Source organism: Pectinophora gossypiella, chromosome 7 (genome assembly GCF_024362695.1).
Source record: "Pectinophora gossypiella chromosome 7, ilPecGoss1.1, whole genome shotgun sequence".
Taxonomy (NCBI): Eukaryota; Metazoa; Arthropoda; class Insecta; order Lepidoptera; family Gelechiidae; genus Pectinophora; species Pectinophora gossypiella.
Genome location: NC_065410.1, coordinates 6,755,529 through 6,778,960, shown reverse-complemented (window position 1 = coordinate 6,778,960; position 23,432 = coordinate 6,755,529).

Genomic DNA, 23,432 nt, shown 5'->3' with positions numbered 1-23,432 from the left:
GACGGGACAAACGATCCTGAACATCTCTGAGACATTATAAAGGTACATCATGAGCAATATTGTATACTCACTTTAGAACCTCGTTGCTTTTGCACAATAAGAAGTACAGTTCAATTTATCAAAAAAGTTAATGTGACATGACACTAAAGTGAATAAAAAACAGGAATTCGCACAAGTTATTACAACAATGTGACAGCTAAATTAATGTTTATAAAATAAATTAGTAGGTAAACAAACTGTACAACCAACTGTTGTCATCATGTCGTCCAAACCGTATCCGGCGACGGCGACTCCTTAATATCTATCCCGGGTCGTTGTTGTGGTGGACTCTAATGTGGCTGGCGAAACCGAACTTCGACTTGAAGATCCGGTCACACGGCACACAATAAAGCTGACCTGACGAATTGAGTGTGTAGTCATAGGAGGGTTTCGGTCGAGTCTTCCGTATTTGGCGCTTTGCATCAAGATCTTGTGAACGGTGCGGCGCCATTCCGGTCTAAGACGAGCACGATCCTCCCAACTAACAGTTGTGCATGGGTGTGAGTAACTTTCGATGTTTTTCTGCCTTATCTGGAACCACCTTTTAATGAATTATGGCGTTGACAGCGATTCCCCGAACGGCGATTCCCGCTACGGCGAGAAAATAGCAAAACAGTTGTTACCATAACTGTATTATATAACATCAAAACTCGCTCGACGTAGAAAGAAAATAAAGCCACTTGCCGTAAAGAAACTCGCCGTAGCGGGAGTCGCCGTTCGGGGAGTCGCTGTCAATGCCATAATTCCTTTGCCCATCAAGAGCTCCCTTCCTCGCCTATGTATCATCATAGTATCTCTATAAGTAAATGTTTTCCAACTAAAATTCCAAAGAATGACTTAGTTGTAGAATTGCCCAGATGACATTAACTATTTGGCCGGACAAAAGGTGAAATTCGATGATAAATACTTTCTTTTTGTCGTGCCTCTCTATCTTCAGGTTAACGATCAGCTTACAGAATATGTGCTTGTCCCTGGTCATACGGAATAGCTCTTCGACCGTCGCCACCTTCGTCCTCCTATACAATATATGTAGATATAATAAGTTTTCAATGTTGTCAGAAATGTAAGTGCCACAATTGCGCCCTACGTTCTAATTCTTTGTGTTAGTGTGTAGGAGCTGTCACTGCTGTCATGCGCATTCGTACATTATTAGGTGTCACGTACGGGACAGCGAATATGCTTCCCCTTCTTAGGTAGTAAGTATTTTATACTAACACCTACTAGGAAAGTGCCTTCCATTTTTTAAAAGGACGCATCATACAAATAAACATGCATATACATAAATAGCCTATATACGTACATCCCACTGCTGGGCGTCCCTTCAATCATCCGGAACTTCAGATTTCGTATCAAAACTGCAGGTTGGGGGTGTTACTTGTGGCTCTGCCCACCCTTTTAAGAATTAAGGACGTGAGTTTATGTGTTCCGGGCCTTAATTCTGCCACATGCTACAGGCGATATACTTACTTGTACTTTAGCACAAGAATTTTCTTGTTTAGAATTAACGAGATTAAACTAAGCAAAGAATGTTTTAACTAGCTCACTGACCCAGTCTGATGGAGATAATGCCAAGTTGTTTGAAAAATAGTTTCTTTGTTTATATTTTTGATAAGTCACGCCGTATCCGTATCGGGGTTGGTAGAGCCACAACTCATTAAAAATATATCCTGATCCTGATGGAAGATAGACTCCTGATATTATTGAAATTTTGTTTTCTTTCACGTCTTACTTATGTCCGGTACAAAACCTACCTAAGATGGTCAGAAACGGTAAGAACTTCTTCCATAAATACGTTGAACATTATAAAAAGAGTTTGCTAAACTCATTACATGATTCAGCACTGCTTGCTTTAGTTGTTTCATGTTGAATGTTTTCTCACGATCCACACCGTACTGAATATCTTTTGACTTAAAAAATCAGTAGGTACTCGTATGCTCGTTGTTTGAGAATACATTCCAGACATTACCCCTTACACTTTCTACTGAAAATTAAATAAAGCATCGCTCCGAGGCGGACGGGAGCAGAATAATTTACTGTGTTATTAAAGAAAAAATCTGTACAGACCTACAATAATATTTAGACTTCCACGCGCCTTCGGCAAGGCAGCTGAGTCTCGACACCGCGGTCCCTTGTGTAAGAAATTTTAATGGCCTAAATTCGTCGGATAGCCTAGTTGGTTTTTCATGATAATGATATTGAAAAATATTTTAAATGTGCGCCTCAGTAATCTGAACCATTGAACCTCAAAAGATAACCGACGGTGCGCGGAATGACGTATCAATGTAAATGTGAATGTCGATATTTTCTTTATATTGTGTACTTACTAAAAAAAGAATAGCCGATCAGGTGCTTTGCATGCAAATGATCGAGATTTGTTGTTCGTCGGGTAGTTTCTGTTCCACTTGGTTAGTCTGGCCTTATGTACTGTGTCCCGGATTCTGAGCATAAAACCACGGATGTAATCTAATTCACGAACTAAACTTTGGTTCAGCGTTATTCTACGTCTACATCTACATGACTGAAAGAGAACGCATAAATTAAACGATGAGACTTTCGTAACCGTCGTCTTATATTCTGAAAGCGTCAATAAAATATACGACCTAATTGAATAACGGATCCAAAATTATTTAAAAGCTTTAGTGGCCTTTACGTCAACCCTTGTCAAACTAGTGATAAAAAAAACAGTAGGTATGACGCTTCTAATCATAAAGTCACGCCTATTTCCCATTGGGGTAGGCAGAGACCACGGAATTACTACGATCCGGACACCACTCTCATCACAGACTTCATGCATGCTCGCCGGTTTAGAGTATTCTTGACCTGGGGGGGTTAAAAAGTCCACATCCAAGCAAATCATCTAAAGAAGCAATATTGCTATTTAACATTTGTGTGCATTGCTCACTTACTTTTATATGCACAAATGTCATTTTTAAATATTGCTTCTTTAGGTGATTTGCTTCGATGTGGCATTTTTAACCTGCCTGACCTTTTTTTAAAACATCCTCAGTCAATTCTACCACTCATGGGTATGATGCGGGTGCATCATAATTCAATAACGAAATAAAATTACTTAAATAATACCTCTGTGTAGCTTTGTATTCCAATACCTACTATCGAAGGGCGTCGTTGAATGGATGATTAATAAATGTATTTAATAAAAATATTATGAGCCCATCATTGGAGCGAAATTAATGTCTCGCGTCTCGCCATTGTCAAAGCGTACGAGCATTATGTATGACACATAACCTACTTAAAATAATAACGTGTGAGATATTTCCTTAATAATGCCTATTATTGAAGAAGATACAAATAATTCTTAGGTCTTCACCTGCCCGTGTAGATGTCATATCTAGACGGGAAAGTTGAGGACCTCTTAGAGAATAAGGTACGCTTAGAGAATTCTATAATATTGAATAGAACAGATATTGTCTTCCCAGTCTAAAGGGTCAAAAGGCCCCGACCCTTATTATCCTTAATAATATTTGCTTTTACGAGTATGTACCTTCCTCCATAAGTCGTAATGCGAACGAACAAGATAAAAGAATATACCTAATAAGAATTGGGGTATTTTAGGTTAAACGCGGGGAATTTCCTGTCAATTATCACTTGTGTTGATTTCTGTTTGCATGTTAGACTGATTAAAATCTCCCGGAGAGCTTTTACTCCCGTAATTTCTAATTAATAAATAAGCAGATTCATGTTAATTTCTAATAAAATTATTGGTTTTGAAGCAAAATTAATGTTGAAGCTCTTCATGTTATTAAAATACCACGTCAATAAAGCAGACGGTGAGAATATTGAGGCAAATTCTTTCTGAATTCGGGACAGATGCCAATACCCGTGTAACTTAATAAATAAAATGAAATAGAAAATAAATTTGGAACGGTTATCGACATTTATGTCATTCAGATAAGTTTGTAAGTACACGATACAGTCCGTAGGAAGCAAGGATCTTAAATCTGATAGAAGAGTTTTAATTACTTCGCTAAGTAAGTCAAACAAGGAAGCCATCTACAATAATCTTTAAATAATACAAAAAAGCAATAATATTTTTCCTTGGGCAGAGTCACCGCAATGAAAGGGCGACCAAAGGAAAATCGCGTAACTTATTATAATTCATGAAAGTAAGGGCTACCATCTGGCAAGCTTTCATCCCATCTAAACTCTAGACAGACATTTTACTTTATATTCGGGGAACCGGCAGCTATTGTTAGAAATCCTTAAGACAAACTGCTAAAAGTTCTGCCTCTTATAAGTTTGATTCAGCTCTAGTAATTTAAAGGTCCCTGACTTACAGCTATCAATTGAAATCTAGACGAATTCTGAAAAAAAAAATACACCTATTTATCGATTCCTTTGAAGAATAACCATTCTCAATCACGGCTTCAATTTATATAACTTATAGTCATATAACTTAGCAAATATAATTGGCTGAAATGTTCTAGTTGGAACTAATAATGATATTGAAACGTGCGCGAAGTTGGGAAACGTCTGACTTGTGATATTGTTCAAACCTTTTATTTCGATTAAACCACCGCAGCAATTCTGCTGTTCGCAATAAGTTATTTGGGGGATGTAATTAAATTATGAGTATCCCTTTTGGCGGGTTGGTGAGCTTAATAAAAGCGTACCTAATAGTTATCTTTTGGAGGGTGGCGCTTGGTTGCAATTACAAGCTGATTGAGGGGACGGTTGATGTCGTGCGCCGGCGCGCTGCCGCGGGCGCGTGCGGTGCAAAGTGTGCAAGAATGACCCCTGTTCAGAACAAGCTGCTGGGATTCACTGTTTCTATTTAAGAATTGTTTTGTTTTTAATTAAATTATATTCGTAAACAAATACTTAAGATTAAATTAAGTTTTAATCAGTTAATAGTGACTAGGTATGTCAACCCTTAACATACTTACGTTAATCATATAGAAGTGGCAAGATCAGTTAAAAAAACAATCAAAACGTTTTGCAAGTAAGAAGTAAGAAAATAACTTAAGTACAACTTTAAATTAATAATATATTCCACTGTTAGGGCCCATCTATCTAGGACACCATGGTTGTACCACTAGCGGGAAATAAATCGGGATTCGGTTGCCGTCATCAAATTTCATCCAGTCCATCCTAAAGTCCCTTAAACTTTTAAATACTTAAGTTCGTATTTCGCGGGATAAGCAGCAAGATACTTCTTTATTAACATTCTATTCGTAAACGTGACGAAATAACTCCTGTTAGGTACCATCCGCGGCAAATCTACAATAAGTCACGTCAAAAAAAATGTTAGGTACCGACTGACTGGCTTTCTAACCGCGTGTCTGGAATTGGAACAGTACGCGGCTATTTTCATATAAAATATTTTCCCTATACTTTATCTTTGTTTGGTGCTATAGATAAACGGTACTCCAGATTGAATTTTACGTGAAATATTCAAATCGATTCCGACTTAAAGAGCTTCACGTTTTGGGAATCAATCGTCCGCGGCGTCGGCATATCTTTACGATGGGCACGAAAAAAATATCCCAAGTTTCAGACATTTTGTTCAGATATTCAAGGCAATTTAAGAACATGAGGGACGACGTTGTAGGCATAAAATATTATCTTCCTTTCGTGTGGGTTGTAAGGTTGATATGGACCTCACCAATCACCGATATTTAGCCGCTAAATGTCTCTGGCATGACTTTAGTTTTAAATATTGGATTCGATCCCATTACGGCCTAGCCTAATGCTCTGAACACTTAAACCATAGACGATGCATAAAATATGACAACAGGAAAGAGCGTCGTTGGGATCGTCCCAGGCGTCATCTTCCGTTTGCTCTTTAAAAAATGTATGAAAGCTCTGTGACTTTAATTTCGCGTAGGGAACTTGAAGGTCGGTTCAAACTGAGTTGCTACATGTCATAAATATGGCAGTATCCTTAATGGTGATTATCTATCACCCTTCTACAAAGCTGATGCAGCCCTCCAGTTCAAGTTGTCTCCGTAGCGAGGCAAATTGACTAAATTTATGCAACTGCGTCCCCATAGCCCATCGCCACATCAAATGTCGTAATTTGAGAGGGGTGTTTGTATTTGAATAATAGATTAAAGTGCGCAGGAAAATGATTTAGTGCCGTTTTTTTCTGTATGATGTTAGTTTTGTTTGGGTGTAAACTTGCTCTTAAGCAAGTATATATTTTTGGATATTATAAGTGAAGTAAGAGAGAAGAAAGAATCCGAGAGGGAGAGAGTACTTACGCAATTAAATACCTAAGTATAACATTTTGACATAAGCCATTATTTTTATTGAATTGAATGATACAGTTTTGTTTGTTTATGTCTCCTCTGTCATTCGATATTTCGCGTCGCGGAAAGTTCAATTCTTTAAGTGCTTTTCTGTATTGTAACATAAATTTCGTGTGTACCAATACTTTTATATAATAATGATTGTCAATGTCTAAAAAATATTGTGGTTGATAATGTGTGGAATCTGGAAGAAGCAAGAGAAGTGTATCAGGATCGAAGCAAATGGAATTCACAATTTCTGCTTACCCCGGTAGGGAATAGGCGTGAGTTTGTGTATTTGCAAGATAAAGTTTTATCGGCCAATAGAGTCAAATATTTGTGCGGCCAAGTAGTTAATACCATTTGTGGTATAACTACAATAATTCACGTCAAAAAAAACGAAGTCTCAAATAATAAATTTTCTATAAATATAAAAGTATATAAGGCAATATTTAATATTTGTTAATATTAAACTGCGCACTCATTCCATTTATTAAATATTTCAATGTAATGTGTCCTTATTATACATAAATGATAGTGATAATAATAATAAATGTTTTCTTTAATTTTTTTCACTTTTAATACCTATATTTATTCGTTGCACTTGTGTTTTCTTTTTCATTTTTCCTTAATTTCATAACCATTAATTTATTGATCCCGTAATGTGTCAATTTAATAGTGTATACAGGGTGTTAGTGACATCGTACTGAGCGACCATGATTGTGAGTTGATAACAAGTGGAATTTCCTGTCGGAAAATTCATGAAATTTTGAATGTCTTTTTTTGTTATTTTCAGTTCCATACTCCGCTTGATATCAACTCATAATCATGGTCTAAATCACCCATCAAAGTTTTCATTTCGATGTCACTAACACCCTGTAAATACCCTTTGAAGTCTATGTATTATACTTACTTAAGTAGTTTCATATCGTATGTTTGACGAGGTACAGTTAGCGCAATATGGGCCGTCTATGTAATATTAAACAGTTCTATTTATACTGTCATTTTCACTGCTGTTACCACTAAGGAATTCATTAGACTCGCAGACTATATTTTCGACATTTCATATTTATTCCAACGTTGGGTAATATTCCAATGCTGGGGAATATTTGCTAAACCATTAGTATTTCTATTTTATCGCGTCTACCACCGCTGAAGTGATCTCCAGTGCCATATTGGTATATGGATATGGTTATCAATTCTAGGTACATTACCACACCACACCTTAACTAACAAATAAACTAAAATTGAGTTATCGTATTTGAATTATTTAAATAATTGTAAAAAAAAAAATTAAAATCCGGCTCATAAAGTAACAACAATTTATAATATTTAGAACATTTAGAGAGGGTATAAATTCATTTAAATATGTAATTTCAAACTTAGATTAAATTTCGGTTAAGTAACGGGAACGTTTTGTGATATAATTTATTTTCAATGTGGACTGACACAAAATACTATTAATTCCTAAATATAGATTGTTAAAAAATCACGCAACTTTATGCCAGACGAAACCATTATGTACGTGTCCAGTGAAATGAGATTCGAACCAAACCAATGTAGTCCTTTGAAATTTCCATAATACCTATATTATGCCAGCTCTATTTTTTTTCACAACAACATATGTGACGTCACTAGCAAAATCGATACATTTTAATGAAACATTTATTTAACCCGCTGTTGCATGGGGTGCAATGTTTATGAACGAGATAGAATTTGGATGCTCATCTTGTTGGGATAGCCGGATTCCCCCTAAAGGTTTTTTGTAATAAGTGCTTCGAGGGTCTTTACCCATTGTTTACTTTTGCCGCAACGTATCAGAACCTGACTCGAATAGCTTTTCCCTCCCTAACCTTTGAAGGCACACATCTTTAGGTACCTACGCTCTGATCAATATTTATTAAAGGGTGAAACCAATTGATTATTCAAACGTCTTATATTTCACATCGCGTATCAAAGGAACTCATAACTTTGTGTAATTTTGCCCAACGATAAAATAATCAGCTTATAAACGAGTATTTCCATTTATATTACTCCATTCTAAAGCATAAACGAATGTCTACAGACCATGTTATTTGTCACCGGAACTCGTACAAACGTAATCTGATTATGCGATGAATAACAAAAACAAAGCCGGGAGAAACCTTTACCTATATGATCTGTGCCTTTACTATAAAACAAATATCACTCATAGGCAAAGGTATCCAAACAAAACAACTTTTGCAAAGTTTCCCACACGAAAAACCGCAAGTAAATTTATTTCGACGTAATCGAGGATATTCCAACAATGCTCGAAATGAAATCCCGTAGGAAAGATGTCAGATATTAAATATTTTGTATGCTTTACGGCGAATTCTACTGCGCTAATTGAGGCCAAAATCGCCTTAATTCTGTCCCAAAAACTTGGATCCAAGCCGCCACTGCGGCTCATAAAACAGACCAACTTTCCACTGAACACCAACTTTTTCGATCTATCATCTTTATGAACACTGGAATTCACTGGATTTAGTTAAATAAAAAACATTTCTTAGTAAGTAATGCTTCTAACAAGTGGATTTGCCAAAACATTATAATCTCGCACTCTCTTCGTGGCTCATTTCTATAGAGTTAGGGTTGGCCCTAATAATTATACGTTTAGGCTTGCTGATCCTGGATCTTCCATCATGTCTAGTCATGATGACGGAGACTGCTGCGATCCATCAGCGTGCCGTCAGCGCATGACTTGACAGTTCTTATCACCACAATCGGTTCTCTATGTATCTAGAACTAAAGGGAAACTATTCTTGTAGGTCCATCCAACTAAGTATATCATGCTATCTTAGCATCTTCATTTCAACGCAATTGAGGAAAATATTAACGCCAATAGAAATTTTAATAAATGTTCTCGTAATGTAATTTCCCTAATGCGGACGAAATATACATTAATAAACCGCGGGAGTTTAATAACGGCACCCAATTAAATTAAAGAAGTGTATTTAATGAAAATGAATTACCCAAAATAAGATTTACTTTAAACCGTACTTACCCACCTATGTGTTTGGAAGACATTAAAGAACAAAGAAAATAGAGAGCGACCCTCCGATATATCAACGAAATGATCCCTATCAAGTGGTTATTTGTAGAGAAATCAATGAAGCACAATAATACCTCCCGCAGAGCGTGGGCAATAGTTGGCATCATCTCCACCCCCTGGAGACCCCGGGGTACTCCGGCCCAAACACCGCAACGTCTAAATTGCCTCAAGCGACGCGTGAAAAGCAACGAAAGCACTTTCACATGACCAGTTTTCATTTCACCGACACCCCTCCCTTAGGAATTCCAAAATACTATCTGCAATTCTCCAGGCCCTAATAATGCCTCCGGCTCGCTCTGCAACCCCACTGCATTTTACCCTCGCCCAAATATTTTTTCACCAAAGCGCTTCGAAATCCAATAACAAAACTTTATCGTCATAAAAAAGAACGCCTGATGCTCCTTTAAAACAATTTCGTGGTGCCCCAGGCCCGTCAAAGAAAGTTATCTCGAGCCTATAATAAGTATATGTTGCTATGAATTCTGTAGGTACTAGTAGTAAATAAAACGCTATTTGTTGTAATTACAGTCTAGACAACAACCACATAGTTTATTTTCATCTCATTGTACTACAAATAAAAACGACACAACATAACATAACATAGCATCACGCTGTGTTCCCAAAGAGGTAGGCAAGGAGTATGCCTACTTATTCGAAATTCAATATAAGTAAGTGATAGAAATTTTGCTTACCTTTGGAACCACGTTTAAGTAGACACTCATGATAAGAAGTTAAGCTTGCTAAAATAAGCATAATCCTCTGTAATTTTCAATAAAATGTTAAATATTTACTTACACTGGCGCTTGAGAATTTTCTTGAACACTTTGTCGAGTCCCTTGTAGAGTTGCGCAAAAATATGAAAAATTAATAAGGCTAAAGTAGACGTCTTCAGAGAACAGCGCAGATATGGAATTTGCTGGAAGGCATTCGCTTTTAATGTATTTTATATTCATGGCAATATTTTTCAGTCTCATAACATAAGAATATGCGAAACGACCTGTAGTTTTATACAATAGAGTTCCGTGTGAGCAAACAATGTTTGACACACTACATTATTATTAGTAACATTTGAAACGTACACGAAAATGCCTTATTGCATACAGTTGACGGCCTTATTGTTCTACAGCAATTTCTTCCAGGCGACCAGGCGGTAGGTACATTCCGCTTTGATGGAAAATGGTTTTGTCTAGTTCCTCTGGTTCTCACCAGCGCTTCCCATTTGTTCGGCTCCCGTTAAACAAACACCAGTTTGCATTTCAGACGAGAGCTTGTCGTAATATGTCATATGATCCCATTTACGAATCCATTCGTTTCTGAAACAATTTAATACTCCCAGTTTTACTAGCCTTCTCTGGAATTTTGATTACTCTGTGACCGGCGCAGAAACAATTAGCGAGCCCCATGTGCTAGCACGTAGCTCTATAATATAACATTAGTTTTAATTTCCCAAGATAGTTTTCCGTGGATAAAATAAAATGTAAGTTTAAAGGGTAAGTACTTAGTAAATTTATAATGATTATTACTTACTATGTGAATCAAAGTGCCATGTATGAGAACGCGCTGAATGCTTAGGAGATGATGAAGACGAATGTGCATATTGCCTATAACACGGATATGGAGGGAAAATTGATTTATTAAGTGTTCCATCCATGCATGTTTTACAAACCACTAAGGGATTACGTCCTAAGTAACGGGATTAACACTTTTACGGACAAATAACTTGACGCTATATAAGTTCCTCATATTTGGTTGAATAAAACAAAAGTGACTCAATGAATCCATTATAAAGTGCTCCATTATGTATGTATATTATGTATATAATGGAGAACGTATGGTGATACGGCTCACCACTTAGATCTAGCAGAAAGCTCGATATTCAGTCATCTTACAATAGATGTACCTGTGATTACCCCAATTGGAACATAGTTTTGAGCTTATATTATGACTCTTATGCTAAACCAGGTTTTGAGTAACATATCTAGGTGAAGTAATACGTGACGGTAAACCCTAGAATACAAGATCACGTACCCATTGCATCGACCCTGCCGTCCGTAGAAGTCGCAAACACTTCATGGCTGTTTAAGAAAAATAAAAACGTGTCTCCTCTGAATTTTTTAGGTCCGAATTCGCGACCCTTCGTTGTCCCGAGGGTGGAATCAAGCATATTGGAGGGTGCCAGTAAGCTGGCCGCCCTATACATAATACATACATTATTCTAGCTACGCAAATTACACCGAAGTGACGAAATGGATTTTTTATTGATGCAATGAACATAAATAACACAAACAGCCTTATTGGCAGATAAGTATCTAACACTCCAATTGCACTGGCAATTGAAAAGAACAATTGCACAAGTCTGCCCTTCTCTGCCGGAGGAAGACATACCTACTGAAATGTACTACGAGATAATTTTGATAATTAGTTACCTACCTAGCTAACACATAATACATAATAAGACTCACGGAAAATCTGCAAATACTCATTTAAGCTAAACAATAAACCATCGAATCTCGAAAATCTCATCAAAAGATGTCTATTTCGTAGATATCAAAAATAAGCGAGGCTTACCTATTTGTTGCACACAATTCAAAAGTAGGTTAACGTTTCTCCTTAGAATCTCTTGGACATATTTGCCGACTATCGACCGACTTCAGTGTAATCAAGCTTCCTGTTTTTCTTCCTTCTTTTGTTTTATTTAAGAAAATAAGTGATAGATTAAAGACGTTTTAAGGTCAAAATTGATAAATTTATAGTTAAGTAAATAAAAAATAGTACTTACCTAATTATTTGAAGTAACCTTAGTAACTCATCATCTCCCTAGCGTTATCCCGTTTTTTTCTCAGGGTCATCTAACCTGAAGATTTGACAGGTCCGGTTTTTTACAGAAGCGACTGCCTATCTGACTGGAAAACCAGCCCAGCAATACAGGTCAGGTTATATGCCTCCGAAAAGTTTTTCTCGGGTATCTGGGTTGCCTTAACTTAGTAAGTAATTATACGTATATAAGTATATACAATATTATTTAAGAATTTGTAGTTTCGCCATAATTTCGTTGTTACTACAAATAAAAATCTTAACAATTTACTTACATACTTCAACATTCATACGTTGCAGCCTATATACGTCCCACTGCTGGGTACAGACCTCCCCTCAATCAACCGGAGTGCGAAGGAGGTATGAATCATACTCCACCACCACGCTGCTCCACTGCGGGTTGGTGGAGATGTTTTTAATAGCTGGGACCGAAACACGGAATCGCTTTACTTTTTCGGACAATTAGGTAATTCAAGTCTGCAATGTCCTTACCAAACAAAGTACTGTTTAAGTATAAATACTTTCATACTCCCTTATATATTCTATATTTCTTGACGTGACTTATTTTAGAATTTATATATTTATTTACTTACACCGTTTTTTTTAGAATTACCGAATATGGCATTGCCTACTGGTCTACTACTTATAGTGAACCTAGTTTATATAATATAAAACAAGCTAAGCTAAAAAACGACTGTAACAAAACTTCAAATTTGTATTACGGGTAATCCTACTGATAAAATTATAGTATAAGTATATAACCCACACCAGGGTTGCTGAGATTGGTAATCTACCTCACAACCCACACGATAGAAGAGACTATATACCAAACTGTTCTATTAAATACAAATACAGTGAGGAATACTGAATACCAACGGTACTAAGAGGAGACCAAGTGAGACCAATTTTGAATGCAATACGCGCCATTGCATAAAGTGTTCACATCCGAGAGCTCTGATATAGTGCATACGTGTGCATTGATCCGCTACAGTCTGAATTGGCAATAACAGGCAATAACGAAAAATTTGTATCTACCGCCCCTGGATTATTCCCGTCTGTGCAATCACCATCAATACCAATAATGGAAGCCGGATTGAGTTTTTTGAAATATGGACTACCCACGTACCCACTCCACGCCATCATGCAGGTAACATGTGGATGTGGTTCCGGTCATGGTATAAGAAAACCAGGTATGCTCAAAAGTGACATCTAACATTTCAAGGTTAGCCCAGCTGACGTCATCCCACCCTGCGTTGCCATTTCGTAAAAAATAAATTACCCACGACCAATGTTTCTATTTACTTTGCAAGGAAATTTTGAACCTTTATTAAATAATAATAATAATAATTTCTTTATTCAGGTAAAAAGGCTCAGACCCACACATTGGAGAAATAAATACATATTATTTTAAATCGTTAAAATAATATAAAATATAGTACAAATAAGTGTAAAGTTAAAACTAAATTACTTAGATTTACTTAGATAAATTATATTATTCTATAATTACTTAGATTTACTTAGATTTACTTACAGTTTTAATGATTTTTATACCTATATGTGACAAGTAATATAACTGCCTATATACGTCCCACTGCTGGGCACAAGCCTCCCCTCAATCAACCGGAGGGGGTATGGAGCATACTCCACCACGCTGCTCCACTGCGGGTTGGTGGAGGATGTGACAAGTAATAGTAATTAAATAGGTACATTAGTCAGGAATTCACTTAATTTTCAATAATAAAATTTACGTCCTTGGAATGTTGGAGATACCAATTTTATGGTAACACAGTGGTAACACGTACGTCATCGGGCTAGCAATGGCGGCTAGTCATAGGATTGACCATATCTGGTCTTCTTATACCATGGTTCCGGTAAAAAAATAAAATGTGAAGTGCAAACAGAGCGTGACGTGACTAATATTCTGTATTAATTACAGTCGATTGATATTAATGACAGTTTTAAAAACGATTGAGGGTAATTAAGGCACGAATCGAATCTGTTTCTGTAATGAAGTGTTTTGTGGTGTTGTTTGTATTGTGTGGCTCTAGAGTTGCTTATATTACTAGTTTACATAAACGACCTACCTAGTCTTGTAAAACATGAGGTGGTGCTGTTTGCAGATGATACCTCCTTACTTTTTAAAGTAAAGAGACGACAAGATTCCTTTGACGAAGTAAACAACGCCATTTCAGAGGTAGTGGATTGGTTTACTGTAAACAACCTGCTACTTAATGAAAATAAAACAAAATATGTTTATTTTACGTTATCGAATGTTAGTAGGCCGCTTGATTCTATTATTGTAAAAAATAAGGAATTGGACCTTACGGATACTGCTGTATTTTTGGGAATTACTTTGGACGCTAAGCTGCAATGGAGTCCTCATATTGATAAGTTGTCCAAAAGGCTCAGCTCAGCAGCATTCGCGGTCAAAAAAATTCGTTTAATAACCGATGTAGAAACCGCGCGACTAGTTTATTTTGCCTACTTCCACAGTCTAATGTCGTACGGCATCTTGCTGTGGGGTCATGCTGCAGATATGAACAGCATTTTTGTTCTGCAAAAGCGAGCCATTCGGGCGATTTACAAATTGGGACCCAAGATATCACTTAGAAATAAATTTAAAGAAATTAATATTTTAACTTTTGCATCACAATATATCTTTGAAAACTTAATATATGTAAAAAAACATATAGGATTATTTGCAAAAAATAGCGATCGGCACATTGTTAATACCCGGAATAAAAATAAACTTGCTTTACAAGTCAGTCGATTACATAAGATTACTAAATCTTTTAAGGGGCAATGTGTACATTTTTACAATAAGATTCCCATTGACATTCAGAATTTGCCTTTCAACTGTTTTAAGACAGTAGTTGAACAAAAACTTTACAAAAAAGGTTATTATAAAGTTAGTGATTATTTAGAAGATATGAATGCATGGGATTAACTGTCTGAAAACTGATATTAGGCAGCTAAATTACTCAATTGTATACCAATATTTTATGTTTATTTTTATTTTTTTAAAGAACGTCTAGGGCCCTGTGCCGAGGTTTTTCTTGCAGCTTCTTTTCCCCGGCTATACAGGTTGTGAGAAGCTGCAGTAGTTTTAGGCGGATGAGACGTTCGTTATGTAAAATTGACGATTCAAAGTGTAACTATGTTACCTACTGAATAAAGATATTTTTGAATTTGAATTTGAATTTTTTTTTATTTTGGTGCAATAAAGTGTAATTGTATTGTATTGTATTGTATTTATTAGGTATTTTTATGTGTACTATTTATACTATAGTTAAGTACTTACTAATATTATTTATTTTATCATGTATTAATTTATAGATGTATGTTATGTATCTATTTATTATTGTGCATGTATTTATTGGTAAGTTGTAATTATATTTTGCACCCGCAATCTTTTGATTTTTTTCATACTTCCTCGTATTATGGTTGTCTGGATGAAATCGCTTTAAGCCATAAGGCCGCCATGTGCATGTACTTAATTAAGAGTCTTTTGTAAATATTTCGTTTTATTTTGGTGCAATAAAGTATATTTGTATTGAATCTGTGATAGCCCTGTAAGATAGAATAAGGTATAATACTGCGGATAAGAAGAAAGGAATGAAGAAGAGAACGTAGAAGAAAGGAATGGCGATTACTCCACCGACAAGAGCGCAGCTCTTAAATAAAGAGAGAGACTACGTATAGAGCTAGGTTTAAACCTCCCCTCCCCCCTCTCTGCCCCTCGAACATAGTTCAGATTTGAATCGTATGGTGTCAAGACACACAAAAGCGCGTGTACAATAATGTCAAGTATAAAACGAAGTTGTTTGTATGACGTGTCCTGGGTGTGCCTGTACCAAGAACGTGTGCCTTACATTATTGTGTCACGGGTTCGAATCATTGTCTTCTAAAGTTCGATTTCATGTTTGTGACCGCTTAATGGCGATAGGCTCGCCCCCTATTTAATGAAACTTAAACATAGCTAACGAGGACTGGGTGTATATGGGTACTATACACGCCTGCCCACCCCTTCGGGGATACAGGCGTAATGCTATGTAATGTTATTGAGGATAAGGCCACGTATTATTAAAATGATACAAACAAACAAAGGCTTTACGTTTATAAACTCCTATTTCCCGTAAATTTTACGAATTTTATTCTTAAATCAACCCTATAAAGCCCTCGACATTTAAACGTTCATTAGCTAATCGTTCCTAAGCCTACATCAGCTTACAGGTTGTTTTTAGACCACCTGACCTGACGACCTTTCTAAAAACTTTGATTTCTAATCTATTAATAAATTCTTTCCCATTTTTGGTTAGTTTCCTTCCAACATTATATTTGAGATTTATGAGAAAATCTTATTATGGTAGTATTTCTTTACACTTTTTGGTGCACTGGACTGTTGGAGCGAGCCAAATTTTGGCTCTACATCCAACAACGGTCTCTGAGAAAAAAGTCGGTAGCAAAAGGACGCGCGCTGCCGCGCCGGCTTGATTAATAGAGTTCCGTTGTTTTATTTGGTGAGAAGCCCTAAAAAAGCATCAGCAGGGAATTACAATGAAATAAACACAACAACAATGAACCAATCAACACGTCGCAGAAACAAGGTCCGCAGTAAAAGAAACAAAGCAAACGACTTCTCACACAAGAAGACCTAATGAAAGCGAGAAAATGTGTCTATAGAATAAATAATAAATTCTTATTCGAACTAGCATGAGCTGTATTCACACAGCCTTGTGTCCCGATTGCCGAATATATTTCATTTCTTTGTTCACATACCAGACGCATAAAAACTATTTTTGCCGGCGAAATAAATTATCTATCTCATGAGGCGACACGACTTTCATAAAGTTATAACACTACTTATTACATATAAATGTAACATAATTATAAACTTTTATATTTATTGCATAACAACATTGATAGATAGATAAAATACTTTATTGAGCACAATGGACACAAAATACAGCGATAAGGACAACATATACAGAAAAGCACAACAGAACTACAACAACTAACAATTAATCAATGCATAACAAGCATATCAAATAAATAGTTAATAAGAAAACAAAATTTATATTAATATCGGCAGCGATAATTACATTAATTTCGGGGACTAAGGTTACTGAAATTATTCTGCAATAAATAGGTACTTAATGCACAATATGGAGAATGTGGTTTTTGTTATTGTCGATATCTACACATAATTACATATCTACAAATATTGTAGATATCTACAATAACAAAAACCACATTCGATGCAACACGCATATGCGTGTTTGTAGGAAACATCTTTGTCTCAGGGCACTAAGAAGATTATGAGACACGATAGCTTTAAGCTATGAAGAAGAAAAGTTTCTCGTTGCCGCACCGTCGTGGTCAGTCTTTGCACTCACTGTCAGGCGTTGAATCTAGCATGTAATACAGATAATAAACATTCTTCCAGCATATTGCGGCCTAACCGAATGACACTACATAAAATGTGTAGTAATATCCTATATTCTCACGCCATTCCATTAACGACCGACTGGGGTAGCCGGAGAATAAAAAAGGAACATTTTATTAAACGATATTCGACGGAGCCGTATTTTCTTTTCAACTTTACTATAAATCGTTCGCGTCTGTAGCTTACAGCATTTCCTGAATTTCAAAATGTTTGACATTTCTTTCTCGAGAGACTCGTAAGCAAGGGGCGAAAATAATAATACGTACGTACGCAGAACCACAAGTAATCAAACACAACTTGCAGCCACTGTTGATACAAAGTCCAAAGACGGATATGATGAATCTTATGGTAACAAAGGATCAGCCTATCGCCTATAACAATAGTCCATCATGTTTGACAGACAAACAATTGATACAAAAGGCCTTATTGCTAAGATAGCAATTTGTTCGTTAGTCCTAATTACTATTGATGTATACAGGATGTTAGTGACATCGTAACGAATACTGAGGGGATGATTCAACTCATAATTCTGAGTTAATATCAAGTGGAATTTTCCGTCGCAAAATTTAGTATTTTTTGTGTTTTTTCATTTAAACATTTTCATTTCTATACTTTTGGGATGGAAAATTCCACTTGATATTAACTCAGAATAATGAACTAAATCATCCCCCTCAGTATTTGTTACGATGTCACTAACACCCTATCTACTTGTATGTACTTGTACAGGGTGAAGTGACATCGTAACAAATACTGAGGGGGAGATCATGATTCTGAGTTGATATCAAATGGATTTTCCTCTCGGAAAATTCCTGAAAGAGTAAGTGTTTTTGTTAATTATTTTCCGTTCCATACTTTTGTGACAGAAAATTCCACTTGATATCAACTCAAAATCATGTCCTGAACTATCCCTCAGTTTTCGTTACGATGTCACTAACACCCTGTATTATGTTATTATAGTATACTCGTATGACCATTTCGACTGTGTGAGTTTTAAAGATTCTCCGTGCGTTAGAAAATACAAAAATCTATCTGTGATGCTGACACTTGACTTCTGTACATCAAGTAGGAAACCTGCAACCGGCTTGTAAGGGTCTTAACCAGGTTGGATGCTTGCCAACAAGCTTGCTACACCAACTCGCAGTGGAACAGCGTGGTAGCCCGTATATCCACGGGTAGATTAGGCAGGTCTGTACGAAAAAGTTTTTATTAAGTAACATAAAAACTCTAAATAAAATTAAAAAGTTACTTTCATTTAAACAGTTTGCTTTCTCACCCGAAGAAAAATGACGATGCGAGTTAGTATGAAGCTCACTTGGTACCTGCTACTTGCTTATTCATTCTGACCTTAAAGAGATTCAGGCAACACAGTACATAAAACATAAATACAGCATCACGCCTATAACCGCGACGGGTAGACAGAGTAGTGTATAGACTGTATATGTATATGTTATGGACCAAGTGATTAAAGCAGGCATTATGCATAATGCTAAACTTCATTATTTATCATATTGCCCGGTCATTACTATATTGCTCCGTGGTCCAGTGGTTAAGCGTTGGGCTAACGATCCGGAGGTCCCGAGTTCGAATCCCGGTGGGGACATATCACAAAAATCACTTTGTGATCCCTAGTTTGGTTAGGACATTACAGGCTGATAACCTGATTGTCCGAAAGTAAGACGATCCGGGCTTCGGAAGGCACGTTAAGCAATTGGTCCCGGTTACTACTTACTGATGTAAGTACGTAGTGGTTACATGAGTAAAGTCAGGGGCCTTTGGAGGCTCTATAGTAACCCTGACACCAGGGTTGTTAGTTGGTAATCCACCTCACAACCCACACGATAGAAGAAGATTATATTGCTATTTGACAATTGGGCAATTAGATAATAAAGCTTTGTGTGTTCCTTGTGTCTGTTTTATTATGTCATCATGATCAGCCGTACGACGCCCACTGCTGGGCATAGGGCGAGCAGGTTTAGGGGTATGGTTTTATTGTGTACAAAATAAAATAATGAGCCTGATTACTGTAATTTTAGTATATTTTATGTTTTATTAAAATACGTCTAAACTTCTATAAAACATTATATTTTATGTTTTGTGTTATCTAGTTCTAAAATGATTATTAAATGCAAAAACGAATGGATTATTATATGGTTAATGTATAAGTCCTTGGTTATTAGTCCAAATAATAACATAAGCTCACGACTATATCCCAATTGGGGTAGTCAGACGTACATCCATCACAAGATGAATTAAGTACCCACGCCTCACTGAGCTTTCTGTTAGACCAACGTTATCACGTTGTGAGCCGTATCGCCGCCTATAATGGTCGAGCCAACCTGTGTTAGTTAAAACTGCACTTGAGATAAATTAATAAGTCATTGGTGCAAGTTTTTGAACGTTGTATAAATTGATTGATGACAGGAAACGTAGCATCGAGACAAACCATTCCTGGTTTAGCGATGCTATGCGTCAAAACTGTATACCTACTCAAAGTTTATCAAATAAAAAAAAAAAAAAAAGTTCGGTACAGGGCTTCGAACCGGCGCTCCCTAGTTAACAATTAATCTAAATACATTATTTAAATTGTTTAACATTTAGTAAATTTTACACGAAATGACAATACTTAATACATACATACATACATAAACTCACGCCCGTAATCCCTAATGGGGTGGGCAGAGCCACAAGTAATCAAAGACAACTTGCAGCCACTGTTGATACGAAGTCCAAAGATGGATATGATGAATCTTATGGTGATAAGGGATCAGCCTATCGCCCATAACATTAGTCCATCATGTTAGAGGACACAATCCCTCTGTCGGTTTTTACGACATGCCCGGGAAGAGAAGCAGCTGAACGTGTTCGTAATACTTAATAAAATAAGTTATTATGATTGTTTTTATTACTCTGCCCAAAAGGTGATTGGCAATATGTATAACGTCCTGTCAATTTGATTAATTGAATAATTAATATCAATTTGCCCACTCATATTGGGAATTATTATTAATACCCGGGAATTATACATTGTTTTAAGTTTACGCGGTTATTATCATAATTAAAGCACATAATAACGGGTTCTTACCGCGTTTAAATGGGAATTTAATATCGGGAGTCTCATATCCCCATTTAAACGCGGTAAGAACCCGTTATTATGTGCTTTAATTTCCCGGGAATTATATACATACATATAATGCCCAATTTATTACTTTATTACATATTATACAACCACTTCTCGCGCACATTCTTCTTCGCCATTAATCGGGCACAAATCCTGGAAACCACGTGATGTATTAGGTTGTTTATGTATTGCAGTTCCTTCCATATAGTGAATACCTACAATCCGAGGCAAATCCACAATTTCATAATCACGCCAAAAAATGTGTCACATATTGCGTGCAGTAGCATCATGAAAACTAAGTAGGTACGTACCTTAGTAAATATACCTGCTTATCAAAACATATTTAACATGACAAAGATAGCATTTAAATAATTTGAGTACTTATTGTAAATCCGGACCTGTGCAAATTCCGACTTTAGTTTCTAATCCGGAAAACTGTTTCGTTAATCCCGACATTAAATCTGACTTACACGATACAGTGAAAGGTCGGATGACGGAAATAACTTTAATAGCATAAGTAGGAGAGGCTTATGCAAATTCTATGATAAATGAATAAATGTCTAGGACGATGTTTTATTAATTTATTACTGTAAAGCTCCATTGCAAATCCCTTGTCGTAATATTTTTTGGCCCAGCGACATATACGTATGTACCTACATACTTACAGGAATTGACAATCGTAATGTCTGTCGGGGTAGGCAGTGCCTATACAAGTCGTAAACAAATCACGTACTAGGTGCAACTTTTAGTATTGGTTTCGACAAATAAATATCTACTTAATAAAATAAATAATAAAAGGCAAAACATACTGGCTGGCTCAAATTATATGAAACTAGTTCATTCGATTTCAATTACCCGTAAAAAAACCGATACCTAGCAGAACAAAAACTACAGGATGAATAAAAGCGTTCTACGACCATACATTTTTATTTTTTTAAATTGCTTTTTTATCGAAAAGGAAACAAACCAACACTCCTGAGCTGGCGCACTGGATCACAGTTGACACAAAAAACTCCACTCTTTGATAGCCAGTGCCTCAATAAAGTCCCGGTTTCTATTTTCAGTCGAGTCAGTTTTGTAAACTAACTTTTCAAAATTGACTTAGGGGTTTATCTACCAATAGGCTAGTTTCCAACTAGTCAAATCAATTACTTTTTACTAAACGTCCAAAACACGAAATTACTATGAAACATGTAGGTATGAAAAAGCACACTAAAATGTCGTCATAGAAAAACTTACTAAAATGTCGGACTTATTATTACGTTGTTCTTAATTAAAAATCATATAATAAGTTAAATGGAAAAAGAAAATGTATTTCATTAGTTTTAGATATGTCTTTATTTAGTACTTAATCAGAATTTCATAATTTATCTTGAACCTAGTAGGTACATGACCCAATTGGGTAGTTTCCTTGGTCAAAGATAAATTATGAAATTCTGATTACTAAATAAAGACAGATCTAAAGGTGACAATAAACGTTATCTTTTTTCTATTTTACTTATTTATAAATTTTAATAAAGAACAATGTAAAATTAAGAAACTTAAGACATTTTGTCACGTTTCTCTTTGACCTCCCAGGTTGCTTTTTGATACATATTCCATAGTAATTTCCTGTTTTGACTTTTAGTAAACTACCCTATTGTTGTTATGGAGTAATGTATGCCGTGTAATCGACTAAAGAACGATTATGCGCAATACTCGGTCGTATACGATCTTTTATGTTCATTTTTTGGTTTTGAATAAGTCACTCTTATCTCGCATTTCTAAATAACATCAATGTACCTACAATCGGATATCAGACACACAACCTTTATGTACGGGAAAATCAAGAACATTTATGAGCTACCAACTACAACAATGAAATAAATTACAATTACCACGCCTAATTACATAAAGTGAGCATTCATCCCGAATACTAAGGACTAACGAAGATTTAAAGCATTTTCTTTGTACAATAATTAAATATTTTTGAAAGAGTTTGTTTTTGTACTTTGTCTGTGGGTACATAGGCGACTGAGAAAAAACCCCGCCTTAGCTTCACTCGATTACATCATCATCATCCCGTTTTTCACTGGGTCCGATATCAGTACCGGTTTTTTTACATGAGCGACGGCCTGTCTGACCTACCAACCGGCGAAGTGAAACCAGCCTAATACAGGTTAAGTCACATACCACCGAAAATGCCTGTCTCGGGAATGTGGGTTTCCTTACGATGTTTTCTTCCCTTCCCTGTTACGTGATAATCATTTATGATCGAAACATGAATTCTAAAACAAATTCGTTAATCATTGATTTATGATGCGACCTCAAAACTAAAGACAAGCGCTCACTGTAAAGTATCATCATCATCAATTCAAGAGCCACGCTCTTGTCGGTGCTGCATTTTCCATGCTACTTTTTAGGGAAAAATAAGGCAGTGGTTTCCCTCTTGTCTGTAAAGTATATTACTACAAAAAAAAAAAAAATTATATACCAAGGCCACGTAAATAGAACCCTTAATTTACTTAGATCTGTCTGACGCATAAGAGACGGCTCGCCACTTATTCACGTCAATCAAACAGAAAGCTCGGTGGGCTGTGGATAGGTACTTAGTTCATCTTGCGAGAAATGTACCTCTGACTACCCCAATTGGGATATAGTCTTGAGCTTATGCTTATGCTCTGAAGGAGCACTGGCCTCGGGTGGTCCAGTCTG